The 18,975-nt window shown below is 41.2% G+C and overlaps 1 long non-coding RNA gene across 1 annotated transcript in view; it reads left to right on the forward strand.

The window, feature by feature from the left end:
- The first annotated feature begins 15,033 nt into the window (after positions 1-15,033).
- The window catches only part of LOC140188102 (uncharacterized), a 150,793-nt gene continuing 146,851 nt past the window's right edge, over positions 15,034-18,975 (forward strand). The window contains exon 1 of the long non-coding RNA XR_011883221.1: positions 15,034-15,135. This is a non-coding gene — a long non-coding RNA (uncharacterized lncRNA). The remainder of the gene's footprint in view (positions 15,136-18,975) is intronic.

The raw sequence follows: 18,975 nt of genomic DNA on the forward strand, positions 1-18,975 counted from the left end.
GTAAGTGGTGACTGTGGGTGGGTCTCTCAGTCGTTCAATCTCTCCTTTTGCAGCTGCCGCTTGTTCTCAGTGGTACAACGGAGGTAGTTCTGAGGTAGTACAGCTCCCCCCCGCCACCCCCGAACAGGTTTCTCCAGGTAAATCTATTGAGTGCAATGTCTTCTAGTTTTTACGTATAATGTTGAATTTCTTCAGATTGACTTTGAGGTTATCTTTGAAGCGTTTCCTTTGCCTACCAGGAACTCGCTGGACCTTCCATCAACTGGGAGTGAAGGATCTGTTTGGGGAGACATGAGTGACGCAGATGGATGACATAACCCATCCATTGGAGTTGGGGTTATTTTATTGTGGAGATGCTATTCATGGTCTTTGTCTATCTGTTTGTGTGTCTGTCCTTCCAGCTGATCATCAGAGTCTTTTGCAGGGTGTATTGTTCAGTTCCCCATGTAGGTGGTCTATGGTTCAGCTCCATACAGTAATATAGGAAGAACAACTGCTCTATAGACCAAAAGTTTTGTTTGGACCTGTAGATCATGGTCTTCAAGGACTCTTTTCCTTAATCTTGATCTAGCCCTACTCAGGCAGTGATTGATCTCTGAGTCAATGTTTGTTTTTGAGGACAGAATGCTACCAAGGCAGGGAAAGTGGTTTATATTTTGAAGGGTGACATCATCAACTTTTATAGAGGGCTGGTTCAATAGCTGGTAGGATGGTGGCTGATGTAGGTCCTGTGTCTTTCTATATTCAAAACAAAACCCAGGACTTGGCAAAGGCATTCAGGATACATTGGAGATCTTCTTCAGAGTGTGCTACAATGACACTGTCATCCACATACTGAAGTTCCATGATAGTTGTTCTTAGCCCTGAACCAGTCGAGGTTGAAGAGTCGGCTGTCCATTTTATACATGATTGGGATTCCCTGTACATGAATTACCATGCTCTGTAATTCAGTATATCAAAATAAAGAAGAGGGCTACAACACATATGAGGTGCATCCTTCAGAAGTAAAACTCACTGCACTATCATTTCTAGGCATATTCATCTCAGCTCTATTGAACAGTGATCCAGGTTTTGCTAATGATTCTCCTTTAGCAAACTGCCAGTTTCCTTATTTCTTGGAAAATTATAGACTGTTTCTTTTTAACTTTAACAGCGTCTTGTAGAGTTCTGAGATTTGTCCCATTTGGTCATTTCTCCACTTTCAGTTCCATTAACTTTTTCCAATATTATTTTCTCTTATATGTTTATTTCCAGTAATCCGTTCATAACTCCCTTTAGCATTCCAAAAGCCTGTTAAATCCAACTATTAAAAAAATTATGTTGCTTCTCTCTTCATATCACTTCCAGTTCCAAGATGGCTTTTTCCCTTTTGCTCAGAATAGATTCATAGAATTATAGAGCACTATAGCACTGAAACAGGCCCTTCGGTCCATCTTGTCCATTCTGAACTATTATTCCACTTCTTCCTATCAATCCTAAACCTGGACCACAGATCTCCATACCCCTACCCCTCTCACCCATGTACTTATCCAGACTTCTCTTACTTAAAAAAACACTCGCTTTCTTTTTGATTTAAGTATTTCTAAAAGTTGCTTCTTTTTAAGATGGTTTGCTATCTACTGATACGTCTCTCTTATTTGTTCCAATTTCCTTTTGGTATTGACGTACATATCATATCTCTTAGGAAAATCTCTTTTTTGCTGTTATTTTCTACAGAAGATCATACTTAATAGACACACTTTACCTCAAAATGTATTTAATTTGTTTGCTATTGATTTTTTTATTTTAAGATCTCCCACAGCTGGTGTTTTGCTTAATTCGTTTTCTCCCAAACAATTAATCAGAATGAAAGTTATTTTTTTAGGTTAGCTTTAGTTCTACTCAACAGTTTTATGTTTAATAACACTTTTGTTCTTAATCAGATAGAATTAGTTAAATCATGTCACAGTTTCTCTAATGTCTCCTGCTTTGTCCCGCAGCCCAAAGTCCCTTCATTACACCCAGAAATTGACAAGCAGGTTATATGATAAGAAACTGTATTTATTCTGAGATGGTGTAGGTGGGTGGTGTATGGTGTGTACATAAATCACCAGCTAGAACTGATCTGAACTTTTTGTTGTAGTAATTTTGGACAAATGCTACCTTTTCCTAAATTATGGAAGGTACATGCTCATTGATAGTTTATGAAGGGTGTACAATATTAGATTAGTCTTTTTTATTCAAGTTAATAATTTGTCAATACTAATGCTGTCACACTATTACTTCTTCTTATTCTAATTACAAAACTAAATTCTAAGTCTGATAACATTGCATATCTTTCAGAATTGTCTGCAGTTCAATCCCTGATTTCTTTTGCACTATCCAAGTCCATATTTAATATTTATATTTAATCTGCATAAGATTTACTCGATTTATGGGCAAGCATTGATTTAAAACACATTCCGTTCACCTGGGAGAACTACCTTCCTTTATTTTCCCCATCTTTACTAAATCTTTATAACCTTTGTTTTCAGTGCAAGTTGAAGTTATATTCTTTTAGATCTAGAACATCAAACCCTCCATTCATATTGGTGAGTTTGGTTCCCAAGATTTATTTTTCCATGCTTTCTTCCTTGCTCATAACACTGTTCTCTCTATGTGTGTTTTTCTGTTAATTCTTTCACATTTTTTTTACCGCTATTTTCTATGGGTGGCGGGTTGGAGATACGTCTCTACCAAAGGAGGTGTAAGGTGCTTCTTCCTTCCGTTAGCCTGCAGTCCACCATTGGGCAAGATGAGGTATCTGCTTAGACACCCTCACGCCCACCCTGATCAGGGGCACATGAAGTCATGGGAGCAGGAGGTGGATGGTTGTATGAGCAGTTGGTGCACATCACGAGTCCTGGTTATACAACTACTGATGCCAGGCAGACAATCTCTGAAGAGTATTGATAATGGCTGGGGTCACCAGTATCTTAAAGACACTGCCCAGAAAAAGGCAATCACAAACCACTTCTGCAGAAAAAAATGCCAAGAGTAATCATGATCATGGAAAGACCATGATCACCCATGTCCTATGATACGGCACATAATGACGATGATGCTATTTTCTTACCTTCTTCTTCTGTACAGTTTCACTCTTTGCACCTTCACTTTACTTGCAACTTCATTTTCCACCCCCCACCCCCAATCCCATCCCAATTTCCCCATAGAGTCAAAAAGCACTACAGCACAGAAACAGGCCCTTAAAATTCTGGGATCTCTGATAGTTTCTCTGGAAGATCTCAGTGAGAGTATGGGGTTGGTAAGATGAAGGTTGTAGTTACCAGTGGGGTGTAGATTTTGGTGCGTAGTGGTGGGTGGTTGGGTACATAGTGGAAGGCCACAGTTGGAAAAACTAATTGCAATCAAGATGCAGTTGGGTATGGAAGTGAGATTGGTGTTTGGGTATTAGATGCTAGCAGAATGGGCTGTGTCTTCAAGAGGGTGCTGAAGGTTTTTGTTGGAGGAATTTGATATCCTGGGATGGGAAAAGAATGGTAAGGAGACCAAAATAACTTACCAATGAGTAAATAACTCAGAAGAAAACTATGTATGTAGGGTTCTAGGTATCACACTGTGCCATATTCAAGTTTGCTGAAAACACCACTATCATAGGCCGAATCAAAGGCACAAAACTGCCTACAGGAGGGAGACTGAGTGGCGCCATAGCAACAGCCTCTCACTCAATGCCAGTAAGACCAAAGAGCTGGTTATTGACTTCAGAAGGAGGAAACTAGAGATCCATGAGCCAGACCTCATCAGATGATCAGAGATGGAGAGGGCCTGCATCTTTAACTTCATCAATATTATCATTTTGGAGGACCTGTCTTGCGGCCAGCGTGTAAGAGCAATTACAAAGAAATCAAGGTAGTGGCTTTACTTCCTTGGGAGCTGCGAAGGTTCAGCATAGTATCTAAAACTTTGACAGACTTCTCTAGATGTACAGTGAAGAGCATATTGACTGGCTGCATCACAGACTGGTATGGAAACATCAATGCCCTTGAATGGCAAATCCTACAACAAGTAGTGGATATAGCAAATGGTAAAACCCTCCTCACCACTGAGCATATCTACACACATTGTTGTTGCAGGAGAGCGGCATCCATCATCAGGGACCCCCACCACCCAGGTCATGCTTTCTTCTCGCTGCTGCCATCACGCGAAAGGTACAGGAGCCTCAGGTCTCACACCACAGGTTCAGGAACTGTTATTACCCCTCATTGATCAGGCTCCTGAACCAAAGGGGTAACTTCACTCAACTTTACTTGCCCTATCATTGAAATGTTCCCACAATCTACGGACTCATTTTCAAGGATTTTTCATCCCTTGTTCTCGATATTTATTTTCTATTTATTTATTTTTTTGTATTTTACACAGTTTGTTGTCATTTGCATGTTGGTTGAACACCCAAGTTGGTGCGGTGCTTCACTGATTCTATATTATGGATTTATTGAATATGCCTGGGAGAAAATGAATCTCAGGGTTGTATATGGTGACATACATGTACTTTGACAATAAATTTACTTTGGACGTTAACTTTGAATCTTTTCAGTCAGAGCTCCTGTAAGTCACATAGAAACAGGTTTTACAAAATATTGAGAGGCAGCACTGTGGTATAGCGGCTAGTGTAATGCCTTACTGCACCACCAACCTGGATTCAATTTCCACTGCTCTCCAGAAGGAATTTGAACTCTCTCACGACCACATGAGTTTCCCCCGAGTGCACCAGTTTCCTTCCACATTCCAAAAACGTACGGGTTAAGGTTAGTAAGCTTTGGGCAGGCTAGGCTGGCGCCAGAAACATGGTGACGTTTGTGGGCTGCCCACTACTCATCCTTGGACTGTGTTGGCTGTTGACGCAAATGGCACATTTCACTTGTATGTGTTGATGTTTCAATGTACATGTGATAAATAAAGCTAATATTTTTACTTTAAAAAAATACCCTTGTTGTCAAAGGGTGACCTGCAAGAAAATTCCATAATTGCCAGGCAAATGTGTGTTGCATGCTGTGGAATGCCACAATGTATGTCCATGACTTCCTGAGGTGCTCGGCAGATATCATTAACTTCTAATTTCCTTATGCTTTATTTTGCACATGGAAACTTTTTCTAATAAGCATGGCGAAATAATCTAATTTGCTGGCATACAGAGGCTACAAGGACAAGTGATAATTTCTTCGACATTCTTGATATGTCTTAACCTGTTGCATTGAGTCTCGATGTAACAGCTCAAAAGTTAAAAATAACTGAAGGTAAACAAGGTGAAACCATAAGTATAGTTAGGTATTAAACTTGGTTTAAAGCCTTTATATTGTTGGGAAAAGGAAAGCCTGTATAGTATTTTACGGTGCTTTGATTGCAAATCAGTATATTGTTCTCAAACAAGAGGAGTGGGGGTATCCAATTACAGCTGGCTATTTGAATGGCGGGAGATAGATTCACCTCACCAGGCAGATACATTAGGGACAATTATGAAACTCTTACTAGGTAGGCACATGGTTGATAGAAAATTGGAGTGCTATGCAATGGAGAAGAGTTAGATTGTTCTTAGAGCAGGCTAAAATGTTGGAAAACATCATTGGACATTACTATGCTGTAATGTTCTATGGTAAGATGATGAGTTTTAGTGAAATATCAAGGTTTTAACAGTCATGTTCGAATAAAATTAGATAAATAGTAGAGAGAGAGAGGTGGAAATCATTGAAGAGCTCTTTCATAGGACATGAATCAGAGGAAATATTATGTAGAGGCTTCTAGTGTCAAGGAGTAATTTTAAGATCCACAGTTTGAGGATTGCAACGTTTGATAATTCCTTCATGAGATTGATTAGGGGAGAGTTCATAGCCAGGGTTTTCTCATTTGCATTTGATTTTCCAGGATTATTCCAGTGCTTGAAGGTTGTCTGGTTACTTTACTCTGTGATCCTCTACACATTTATCTTGGCATTAAAACAGTAACGGGGTTACGTTGAATGTAGGATTCCTATTTACTCATTGACATTGTAGCAGAAACAGGTTTATTATCACTGCCTTATATGGTGTGAAATTGATCAGTAAGAATACTTTTTTTAGTTCTATAGTGTGGTAATCAGAGCTAAATATATTACTCTGTCTGTGACCTAACGAACAGTTCTAGGCACATCATCTCTGCTCTTGTAGCCTATGTCTTTGCTGATAAAGTCAACGGTTCTTGCATGCCTTCTTATCTTGCTCCTTGCAAGAGTATTTGGAATTCCAAGGCACCTCAGTCCCTTACCACCGCATGGTATTCTACCATTCATCATGAATTCCCTCATTTTGTTTGCCTTTGCTCTTTCACTATTGAACTTTCAAGCTGAGAAGCAACAGCAGCAGAAGACCATGATTGAATTCGATTTGTCACTTCTGTACCAGCTAACCAGCCCAATGACATCATCCTGAAGCTTAGGTCTTCCTTCCTCATTATCAACATCACTGCCATTTTGGTTTGATCAGACCATGTCTTAGTTACAATATCTACACAGATTCAAGGCATTGAAAGCATAGACTACTGTGGAAACCTCACCTGGCATCTTCTGAAGACTGGTGATGGTTTATGAGATGAAATGGCTCCTACTGGATGAGCAAGACATCTCAACAACTCAAAGGATCAGCAATCCAACAGAAGAAATTGTTGTATCCACTTATTGGGGAATGCAGTGGCAGAATGTTTGTCAAAATTTCCATCATGCATGAAAGTGCCAGAACTGCTGTCTTACAGGATAAACAGGAATGAAAAAGCTCCCTTAGTGAAGTAGTTTATAGCCAATAAATGTCGTAATGTGGAATAAACTTGGTGGTGGGGTTGTGTCTGAGAAAGTATCAAATAAATAAAGCATGCACGCGGGAGGAGAGATTTTAACTGGTGTATTCACATTTGCAGAGAGAGAGAGAGAGAGAGAGAGCAATGCAAAGACAACACGTCAATGTGCATAAGTAAGTTATCAGTGCATATGTAGTGCTAAGGAGAATCATTCCTCTCAAAGAAATAAGTCCATATATTACAAGGGGTGATTGATAAGTTCATGGCCTAAGGTAGAAGGAATCAATTTTAGAAAACCTAGTGCATTTATTTTTCCTACACTTACACACTTAGTCCAGCGGTCGTGGAGCATACGGATCCCTTCTTTGTAGAAGTCAGCATTTTGGACCTCCAGAAGAAGTCCACAGCAGGGGCAATTGAAAAGCTTGTGGCCTAAAGTAGAAGGAGATGAGTTATTAACTTCAAACTTTCTGCATTTTCACTCAAAGAGTTGAACTGCATGTGCATGTAACGAGAGCTGTATAACTCATCTCTTTCTACCTTAGGCCACAAACTTATCAATCACCCCTGCTGTGAACCACTTGGAGGTCCAAGACGCTCTCATTACATGCACGTGCAGTTCAACTCTTTGAGTGATAATGCAGAAAGTTTGAAGTTAATTACTCATCGCCGTCTACCCTAGGCTACGAACTTATCAATCACCCCTGCTGTGGGCCACTTCTACAAAGAAGGGATCCGTATGCTCCACGGCCGCTGGACTAAGTGTGTACATGTAGGAGGGGACTATGGTGAAAAATAAATGTGCTAGGTTTTCTGAAATTGACACCTTCTAGCTTAGGCCACGAACTTATCAATCACCCCTCATACACTTCCTCCCCCTTTTGATTAATGTAGCATAAACTGTATATGTAACAAAACTTTCAATTCCCCTTTCACAAACCATATTCATATCAACATGCTTTCGCAATAACAGTCCATAAGTATAAAGATTAAAGTATAAAAGACAAAAGTTTCAGTCTTTTTGGTGGTGCTTTGTTTCTTTCAGGATAATGCCTTTGAACCTGTAGGGTGTTATCAGGTTGGGCAGGTGTCTTGTCAAAGACAACTTTCTCTGTTGCAGGTGGGTCATGTTGCTGTTAGTAACATGATCATCACTGAGAGGTAAGAATGGTGGCTGTAAGGTGTCTATCTTGTTGGATGCAGTTGACTCAGGTGTGTTCTTCAGCTGAGCATCCAGTATCTAGTTCACATAACCTCTTCATGTATGATCTCCAACATCCACTGTGTACATCAGTGGTCCAGTTCATGAAGCTGTGCTACCGTGTGTCCACTTGTCTTCTTGGTAATCACACGCTAGGCCTTCCTGGCCAACCTCAAGGCTCCTTGCTGATTCTCTTGGCAACTGGCTGAACTGTTTATTTTGTACTTCCCTCCGTAGGTCCAGTTTCAGGAGGTCTATGTGAGATCTTAGAAACCTGCTCATGAACAGCATTGCAGGTGTTTGACTTGTCATCGCATGCACGGAGTTCAGAAATGCAAAAAAGAAATTGTCCACCTTGGGCTGTAGAGAAATGTCCTCTTTGTCCATCACTTTAGTGGACTTCTTGAGGGTTTGGATAAACCTTTCAACTAACCCATTCATTGCTGGGTGGTGAGATGCTGACTTGAAATGTTTGATGCCATTTTTCTTCAAGAATAGTCTGAACTTCTCTGCCGTGTATTGTGGTCCGTGGTCACTCACAGTTTGTTCTGGTAAGCCATTTCTGATGAAGATAGTCCTCAGAGGGGGAACGATCTTTTCTGATGTGATTGACTTCATTGGTATGACCTCTGGCCACTTCAAATGAGCATCCACAGCAATCAGAAACATGGGATTCATGAATAGCCCAGCAAAATCAATATGCACTCTTTGCCATTGTGAATACAGCCATTCTCACAGTGTAATGGTGGCTGTAGGGGTGCACTTTGAACTTTGTGGTACCCTGAACAGCTTTTGTTCAAGTCTTCAATCTGTCTATCTATTCCCAGCCACCACACGTTGCTCCAGGTGAGACGTTTCATCTTGACTGTGTCCAAATGTCCTTCATGCAGACTCTATAACACTCTAGTGCACAGTTTAGAGGGAACCATAACATGAGATCCACACATCAGCGTTCTTTGACATACAGACAGTTGTTCTTGTCTCACTGAGAAATCTGGAAACATAGAATTACCCTAATCTGACCATCCTTGAATAGTGATGTCGTAGACTTTTGACAATGTTGGGCCATTCCTTGTTTCTCTTTCTATTTCAGAATTTGTTACCGGCAACTGGTCCACCAATGCTGTGTATAACACTTCTGCCGGGTCACAGTACGAAGACTTTTCTTCTTCATTCGCCAACAGTGGAAGGTGCGACAAACTGTCAGCATTGCTGTGTTGTTGGATAACTCTATGTCATTAGAGTGGGCTCCTAGGAGAAGTGCCCAACTGGGTAGCAGTGATCACTGGAATTTCCTTCCTTCACTGAAAATGGACACAAGGGGCTGGTGATCTGTCAGCAGTGTAAACTTTTGTCCATGGAGGTAGTGGTGGAACTTCTTTATTCCCCGCACTAGACTAATGGTCTCTCGGTCGATCCGTGCGTAGTTGCATTCTATGATCATCAGTGATCTCGAAGCTACTGTAATTGGGTGTTCTATCCATCTTCCATACTGTGAGACAAAGTAACTCCAATGCCATAAGGGGACACATCGCACACCAGTCTGAGGGACAGGGGTGAGTCATAGTGAGTGAGCAGTTCATCTGATGTTATTAGTCTCTTTGTTTCCTTGAATGCTCTTTCACATCTTTCTAACCATTCCTACTTTGCTTCTGTCTGCAAAAGTGCACTTAATGGGTGTAGCACTTTAGCAATGTTTGGGAGAAACTGGGTGATAGTAGTTTATAAGGCCCAAGTATGGCCCGAGTTATGACACATTTTCCTGTTTGGGTGCCTGCAGCACTGCTTCAATCTTCTCTTGTGACTTATGTAAGCCCTGCTTGTCAATGGCATGTCCACAATATGAGATTTCATTCTTGAAGAACTCACATGTCTATCTCTTTGCATGCAGACCACACTCACTCAATGTGGTAAGCACTTTACCAAGGTTCCAGGGGTGCTCTTCATCATTCATGTAAGCCACAATGATGTATGTCATCGAAGTAACATTATATTCCTGAGATATATTGGAGCAATTGGTCCATTGTTCTTTGCCAAATTGCTGGAGCTGATGTGATGCCAAAGACAAGATGATTATACTGGAACAGTCCCTTGCGAGTGTTGATTTTAAGGAACTTCCTTCTTAACTCCTCAATCTCCATTGCAGATAGACTTGTCACAAGTCAATCTTTGAAAACCTCTCTCCACCCGCCAAAGATGCAAATATTGCACAGTACACAGAGTTGATACTCACTTTGAAGTCCCCGCATATGTGTACAGCTCTGGACCTCGCTTTCTTGAACACCAGGACAATGGTGTGGCCCAATCACTCTACCCAGCCTTGGAGAGAATGCCAGAGGCCTCCAAGCTCTGCAGTTCAGCGTCCACTTTCGGACGTAGTGTGTAAGGCACTGGACGCGCTTTATGGAATCTTGGTGTTGCTGCTTCATCCAGTTCAATTCTGGACTTCGTGCCTTTGAGTTTACCAATGCCCTTCTCAAACACATTCTCATTAGTATTAAGCAGCTGTGACAGCCCCTGTTTAGTGCCAGCATTTGGGCTGCATTTGCCTGTTGATGACACATTGAGTTCTTTGAATGAGTACCAGTCTAGTTGGGTTTTTCTCAACCATTCATGCTGGCCCTCTACTTTCCAATACATAAAGGTCTAACTGCTGTGTTTGGCCTCCATGCATCACTTTCACTTTGCCCTTTGGGAGATACTTTGTTGCCTGTATAGGAGTTTAGCATCACTGAGGTCTTTCCTAATGGTAGCTTAGAAAATGGTCTGTTGCAGTCAGCCTCTGAAATTATAGACAAAGCTGGCCCTGTATCCAGCTCCATTTTCAGTTTTACACCAGACACACCTATTGTGATCATATGATTTTGTGATCTGCTTCAGTAATACTATGCAGTTCCAGGCATGACAGCTCACCTTTGTCAGACTCTGCTGTCTGATTTTGCTTCACATTTAGTCACCATGCATTTGTTTAGTTTTGTGTCTGAAATTTTTCGCTCTGTCTGGTTTTTCTCTTTGGTTTGTGCTTTTTGTTTGGCCTCACTATTTCTATGTGACCTTGTCTGTGACACTTCCGGCAAACTTTTTCTTTGAACTAACAGTCGTTTACATTGTGGGAGGATTTGCCACATTGGTAAGATTTTTGGCTTTTTGCACTATTCAGGGACATTCTGTGCCTCTCACATTCTAACCCCTTTTTCTATAGTTCTACTGCACCCTTTGCTATAGTCTCTAATGATATTGCAATAGTCAACGTCATGTTACAATAGAGTTTAACCCTCTTGATATACGATTCCCAGACCTCAATAGCACTAGCAAATTTGTCAACTTTCCCGACTAAGGCCATTGTCACATTATTTTTACCTTTTCTTTGCTAGTTTTGCATCTCACTGTGTACTATGCAGTTACTCATGCATTCTTTGTTAAGATCTGTGACTGCCTTCTCCGTACTGTTTCCCCTTGCTGTCTCTCTCCCTTCCAAGTCGGTCATCCCGTGACTGTTGGCGCCATTGGTGATATTCACTGACATTCGGGTTCATACTCATCGCCAGTTTGTAGTGTCTGTGGAACTACGTATCAAATAAATTCAAGCACGCATGCGGGAAGTGATACTTTAACTGGTGTATTCACATTGCAGTGAGAGGGAGAGGGAGAGAGAGAGAGAGAGAGTGAGATCAATGCATAGGTAGGTTATCAGTCCATAGTTAGTGCTAAGGGGAGTCATTGCTCTCTAAGAAATAGATCCCTACATTACAGGTGGTTTGGGATGCGGAGGTGAGCTTGTAGAATTCATTCACCTGAAGGGTGGCAAAGGCAGCAGTTCTTTTAAAAGCTACTTCAATGCCATTCAAAGGGCCATAATCGATGTTCTGTATTTGGAGCATAGAGACAGGAGTAATCTAAGTAGCTCTATTGTTGGCCTAACAATGACCTCCTGACCCTGAAGGTTAAATGGCTATTTGCTGTCCTAAAAAATTCCTCTTTCTATCCCTCTAAAGACAGAAATTCTGATAGGAAGCTAGAATCAATGGTGATAAAACTACTCTAGATGGACACTTTATTATGTACACCTGTTCATTAATGTGTTACATACTTCGTGGGTATCTTGTGACTGTCTTACGGCCATGATGTAATTGAGTATCTTGTAAGCATGATGTAATTGTCTTGTGACGGTGGGGTGATGTAATCTTCCCACCAGTGTGAGGTCACATGATGTAATTATCCCGCCGGTGTGAGGTCACGTGATGGCATGTTCCAACAGGTATATAAGGGGAAACCCCTGTTGTCACGCAGTTAGTTTGTGAGTTAGTTTTGCTGCATATTCGTCTCATGACACAGTTTTGTTTTAAAGTGGAGTTTTTCTTTCTATTTTAAGGTGTAAAGGTTGTTGCCTGCAGTTTCACCAATTGTCGCCGGTTTTCGTTTGTTGCACTTTTGTTTTACCTTCACAGTCTAGTATTGGAGAGTGAAGACCTTACCAAAGTACGGGAACCTGAAGGGTTGAGTAAAGTTGGTGTCGTTCGGCGGTTTTATGGAACCTTATGGAATCTTCATTCAGGAACAGTGGCCTGCATCTGAGCTAACCCCTATAAGATCAGGAAGATTTGTGCAGTGTTCACCCTCCAGGAAAAGGTCAGTTCCTTAAAGCCGTTTTATTTCCTTTGTCCTGAATCCTTTGGACAAGGCATCTCTCAGCTGGGATCAGCAGTAATGTCACATCTTCGAAGAAATCAGTTTACAGGGAAGTCTCTCCTTACTGACTGTATAAATCACTTGGACTTTCAAATTTACCACTTTATGAACTATTCCAGAGTTTGGCTGTTTGTTAAATTGCCGTATAGCAGTTAACTTCTGGTTAAGTTAATCGTTTGTTTACTTTTCATTATTGTTGAGCAGAGTTTAATAAATGTTTATGTTTGTTTATAAAACCTGACTCAATTCTATATTCATTGTTGCCAACCACGTAACAAATGCATAAAAAGCATGCAGACATGGCCAAGAAGTTCAGTTGTTGTTTAGACCAAACATCAGAATGGAGAAGGAATGTGATCTAAGTGGCGTGGAATAATTGTTGGTGCCAGACAAGGTGGTCTGAGTATCTCAGAGATCTCCTGGGGTTTACATGCACAACAGTCTCTAGAGTTTATCGAGAATGGCACAAAAACAAAAATCATCCTGTGGCAGTTCTGTGGGTGAAATTGCCTTATTAATGAAAGAGGCCAGAGGAGAATGGTCAGACAGGTTCAGGCTCACAAGCAGGTAACAATAACTCAAATAACTCTGTGGCCTGCAGTCAACAAAAGACACAGTAATACATTGAACTGAACTGAACTGAACAGAACATTCCTAGACTGTTTCAAAGACTCTACGGTTTGATGTTTAATAACCTGTGTATTTTTCACTCGTTTTTTGCTATTTGCATGATGTGTTACTTTTTTTGTGCATTGGGTGTTCAATGTTTTCTGTGAATGGATTCCGCACTTTGTTGCGGTGTTTCCTGCAGGAAGACAAATCTCAGGGTTGTATACTGCACACAGACTATGATAATGAATGTACTTTGAATTTTTCAATCTTTGAATTACAGCAGCACTGGGCAGAAAGAGCATCTTTGAATGCACAACTCGTCAAACCATGAAGTAGATGGGATACATCATCAGAAGACCACAACCATACACTCAGTGGCCACTTTAGGAGGTACAAGAAGTAGCTAATTGATTGACCACTGTGTGTAGCTTTGACGGCACTGTGAGTGCAGAGAGAAAATCCAGCTCATAAATATGCTGAGGGAGATGTTTGGATACTCATCCCTTATTTTAGGTATATTTCCTGAATTTGTGGGAATATTTGCTTTAGCCTTGTAAGTATAGTCACTCATGTCTTATAATCCTCTTTTGCACCTACAAGATTATCCATAATACTCCTTCAATGATATTATGTTCTTTTTATCCAATTAATTAGTTTGAAACATGCTCTGGAGCACACGAGTATTCAAAAACAAGTAACAATCAGATATAATTAATTTGTTCATTGAGTCTTCACTGGAATTAATTGCCATGTCACTGAATAACCCAAAACTCAGTCGAATCCGATAAAACATGACAGCAATTCATCATTTTAAGTGCACTCCATATAGACGTCAAATGTACATCCAAACAGAGTATCATATTACCAGGCTAAAGGTTATTGGTTAACACACACAAAATGCTGGAGGAACTCAGCAGGCCAGGCAGCACCTATGGAGAACAATAAACAGTCAACGTTTCAGGCTGAGACCCTTCATCAAGACAGGAAAGGAAGGTGGGGAGGAGCCAGAATAAGAAGGTGGGAGGAGTGGAACGAGTACAGGTGATAGGAGATGCCAGGTGAGGTTGGAGGGGGGAGGTGGTGGGTGGGGGATGAGGGTATGAAATGAGAAGCTGAGCGGTGATAGGTGAAAAATGTAAAGGGCTGAAGAAGAAGGAATACGATAGGAGGGGAGAGTGGACCAATGGGGAAAGGGAAGGAGTAGGGGCACCAGTGGACATCACAGCAGATGATGAGAAGAGAGGGGGTGAAAGGTAGGTCAGAATAGGGATTGCAAAACACGAGGAGATGGGGGGGTGTGAGAAATGACCAGAAGTTAGATAAATCAATGTTCATACTGTCAGGTTGGAGGCTACTCAGATGGAATATGTGACATTGCTCCTTCAACCTGAGAATGGCCTCATCGTGCCATTGTTATTGTGAGGTTATTGGTTAGAGTTCTCAAATCTTGAAATTAATCTCAGGTAAATTGACAGACAGACTCTTCAAAACTTCCTGCCACAGGAAATTTCACAAATATTAACCCATCACGGGAACGGGTAATGAAATTTTAACCAAAAAGGTACTTGAATTATATGGAAAGGGGCTGGATTTTGCTGGGAAGTGCTGGCGTTTGCATGTCATGCCGTCAGCATTTACTGTTGCCAGGAAGTTCGGGACTGCAGGATGAGTGTTGAAATTCTCCTTCTCCTGACTGCGATCGGACATTGACTTCAACTGCAGGCATGAAGTTATTACAATAGAATTCTGTCACTCAACCCACACCAGTTTGGATTTGGAGCATGAAACTCAAAGAGAGAGAAACAGCAGCAGCAGGAAGGGGTAAATCGAAGGTAATTTACATTACGAAAATTAATTGTTTATATTTTTCACTATTTACAGGTGCATTTAATTGGCATTTTAATAGTTGTTGAATGCTTCTGAAAGTCAGGGTCATTGTTAAGTCCTTGACTGTTTTGAAACCTAGCAAAGTCAGGACGCATTGCTTTAGCCAGCAACCAAATAGTATTCAGTGGAGCCTGTACTAAGCTACTTGCTGACATACAGAACCTCCTTGTTTACAATGGAACCTACCAGCAAGTTATTATTTGCAAATAGTATGCCACTTGTTGACGCATGTTAATAGGCTAGCATGCTCTGGCCTGGCGGCTTTGTTAGTGCAGGCGATCTATAATTCAAAACCACTTATGTTCTTCCAAAGTGCGTAGCAGTGAGAAAATCTATGGAATGTAATCCTATGAATTAAATAAATATCATCAGTTGGAATTGTGACGACAGTTCCAAACTCCTAGTACTCACTGTGAACAAAAGTATGGCTAAGCACAGCACCAAAGCCATATTTAAGTTTGCCAACGACACCACTGTCGTAGGCTGAATCAAAGGTGGTAATGAATCAGCATACAGGAGGGAGAATGAAATCCTGGCTGGGTGGTGCCAGAACAACAACCTCTTTTTCAATGTCCGTAAGACCAAGGAGCTTATTATTGACCAGGAGAAGGAGACCAAAGGTCCATATTCCAGTCCTCATTGGAGGATCAGAGGAGGAGAGGGTTAGCAACTTTAAAATCCTTGGTGTTAATAATTCGGAGGACATGTCCTGGGCCCAGCTAGTAAGTGCAATTACCTAGAAAGCACGGCAATGCTTCTACTTCCTTAGGAGTTCGCAGACATTCGGCATGACAGCTGGAAAACTTCTATAGATGTGCAATGGAGAGTATATTGACTGGTTGCATCATAGCCCTTGAATGGAAAATCCTACAAAAAGTAGTGGATATGACCCAGTCAATCACGGGTAAAACCCTCCAAATCACTGGGTACATCTACATGAAATGCTGTTGAAGGAAAGCAGCATCCATCATCAGCAGCCCCTATCACCAGGCCATGCTCTCTTCTCGCTGCTGCCATCAGGAAGTAGGTACAGGAGCCTCAGGGCTCACACCATCAGGTTCTTGAACCAACTTCGCTCATCTTCGCTTGTCCTAGCATTGAAATGTTCCCACAATCTATGGACTCACTTTCAAGGACTCTTCATCTATGTTCTTGATATTTCTTAATCATTATTTATTACTATTATTTCTTCTTTTTCTATTTGCACAGTTTGTTGTCTTCTGCACTCTGGTTGAATGCATAGTTGAGCAGTATTTCTTTGATTCTGTTATGGTTATTATTCTATAGATTTTTTGAGTATGCCCACAAGGAAATGAATCTCAGGGTTGTATATGGTGATTTATATGTACTTTAATAATCTGACTTTTAGACTCTGCTCTCTCATCCTAAATTCCCTAAGTATGAGAAGTGGTTTCTTTCTACCCACCAGTTCCTTGTAATAAATCAACACTTCAAACTGTTATATTCAAATGAAGTTTCTAAAGATGGAAGAGTCTGCCTTGCTGAGTAAGTTGGACAGTTATATCATGGGTATGACTCTGTACCTGCACAGTGTTGAAATTACGCCTCAACTGATTGTGAATTTGCACTCCACAGGTGCAGCAGTGATAGGAAAAACAACTACAAAATCTGAAAGGAACTATACAGGCACTTGATGAAGCAAAACTGGCAGGGCTATAAAAATAGAACGGACTGGATTGTAGTACAGAGTGTAGGCATAGTCTGAACAGACTGAATGCCATTCTGATTTCTCAAACTTCCAGTAATGTCTCCAACAACCACACCACCCCTCACCATTTCCCATCCCCTTGTCCCTCTCTCATGTTACCTCCTTGCCCGCCCGCTGGTTCTCCTCCACCCCCTTTTTCTTCTTTCTCCCATGGCCTTTGGCCCCTTCCACCAATCAACTTCCTAGCTCTTTGCTTCATTCCCTCCCCCTCCAAGTTTTGCCTCTCACCTGGCGTTTCTCTCTCCCATCTCCACACCGTTCAAATCTACCCCTCAGCTGTTTTTCTCCAGTCCCGCTGAACGGTTTTGGCCCGAAACGTATACTGTACTTTTTTCCATAGGTGCTGCCTGGCTTGCTGAGTTCCTCCATCTTTTTGTGTGTGTTGCTTGAATACCATTCTGTTCTATTTTAGCTTCATAACTAAATAACTATTCAAAATGCAGAGATGCAAAGGGACTTGGGAGTCCTTGTGCAAGATACCCTAAAGGTTAACCTCCAGGTTGAATCAGTAGTGAAAAAGGCGAATGCAATGTTGGCATTCATTTCTAGAGGTATAGAATATAAGAGCAGGGATGTGATGTTGAGGCTCTTTAAGGCACTCATGAGACCACACTTGGAGTATTGTGTGCAGTTTTGGGCTCCTTATTTTAGAAAGGATATACTGACATTGGAGAGGGCTCAGAGAAGATTCACGAGAATGATTCCCGGAATGAAAGGGTTACTGTATGAGGAACGTCTGGCAGCTCTTGGGCTGTATTCCCTGGAGTTCAGGAGAATGAGGGGGATCTCATAGAAGCATTCAGAATGTTAAAAGGCCTGAACAGATTAGATATGGCAAAGTTATTTCCCATGATAGGGGAGTCTAGGACAAGAGGGCACAACTTCAAGATTGAAGGATGTCCTTTTAGAACTGAGATGTGGAGAAGTTACTTTAGTCAGAGGGTGGTAAATCTGTGGAATTTGTTGCCACGAGTAGTTGTGGAGGCCAAGTCATTGGGTGTATTTAAGGCAGAGAGAGATAGGTTCTTGATTAGCCAGGGCATCAAAGGGTATGGGGTGAAAGCTGGGGAGTGGGGATGACTGGAAGAATTGGATCAGCCCATGATTAAATGGCAGAGCAGACTTGATGGGCTGAATGGCCTACTTCTGCTCCTATATCTTATGCTCTTATGGTCTTATTAATAAATATTTGCCACAACCACATTACATAAGACTTTCTGCCATATTATCAGGCAGTCCACAATGGCTGTAGACCACCTTAAAATATAGAAGAAGTCCTGTGTGGTTGTGGTTGTGGCAACGATTTATTATTGATAATAGTCATTTAGTTACGAAGCTAAAATAGAACAGAAGGGTATTCAGTCCATTGAGCCTCATTGGTTAATTGCAAGCGAACCTTTAGCATATTGAAAGACCTGTACAGAGTGGACATGGAGAGGCTGCTTCTAATAGTGGGATGGTCTAGGACCAGAGGATAGAAGGATATCCCTTTAGAAATGAGATGAGAGGGTATTTCTTTAGCCAGAGGGTCTGTGACACCGATAACAGTGAGGCCAAGTCTTTGGGTATATTTAAAGCGGAGGTCGATATAGTCTTTCTTAGTAAGGATGTCAAATGTTATGGGAAGAATGCAGGTGAACATGGTTGAGAGGGAAAGTAAATCTTGATGGGCTGAATGGTCTAATTTTGCTGCTGTGTCTTTATGGCCTTAGTTGGTAGATTGTAGTTGTTGAGACTTAAATCAGAATGGGAAAAAATTCCTCAACCCCATCGTTTAATATCTAGCCGGGAAACCAGTAGTTCATTTCATAGTTTCAAGTTAAGAGGTTTCTGGAGAAGGCATTATGAGATATTTTTAACTTGATGATTCACTCAATCCAGCCTGAGTAACTGCAATGTTGCTGAACAAATAAGCTATCATTTCACTTACTGTTTACCCGTAATGTAGCATTGTGTCTCAGCTTTACCTCTGAGTCATAACTTTGAGGATTTGAGTCCCATGTTTGAATACAAAAATCTGATCGACAGTATTGAAGAGATATCGCACTTTTTTGGT

This window comes from Mobula birostris, chromosome 26 (assembly GCF_030028105.1).
Source record: "Mobula birostris isolate sMobBir1 chromosome 26, sMobBir1.hap1, whole genome shotgun sequence".
Taxonomy (NCBI): Eukaryota; Metazoa; Chordata; class Chondrichthyes; order Myliobatiformes; family Myliobatidae; genus Mobula; species Mobula birostris.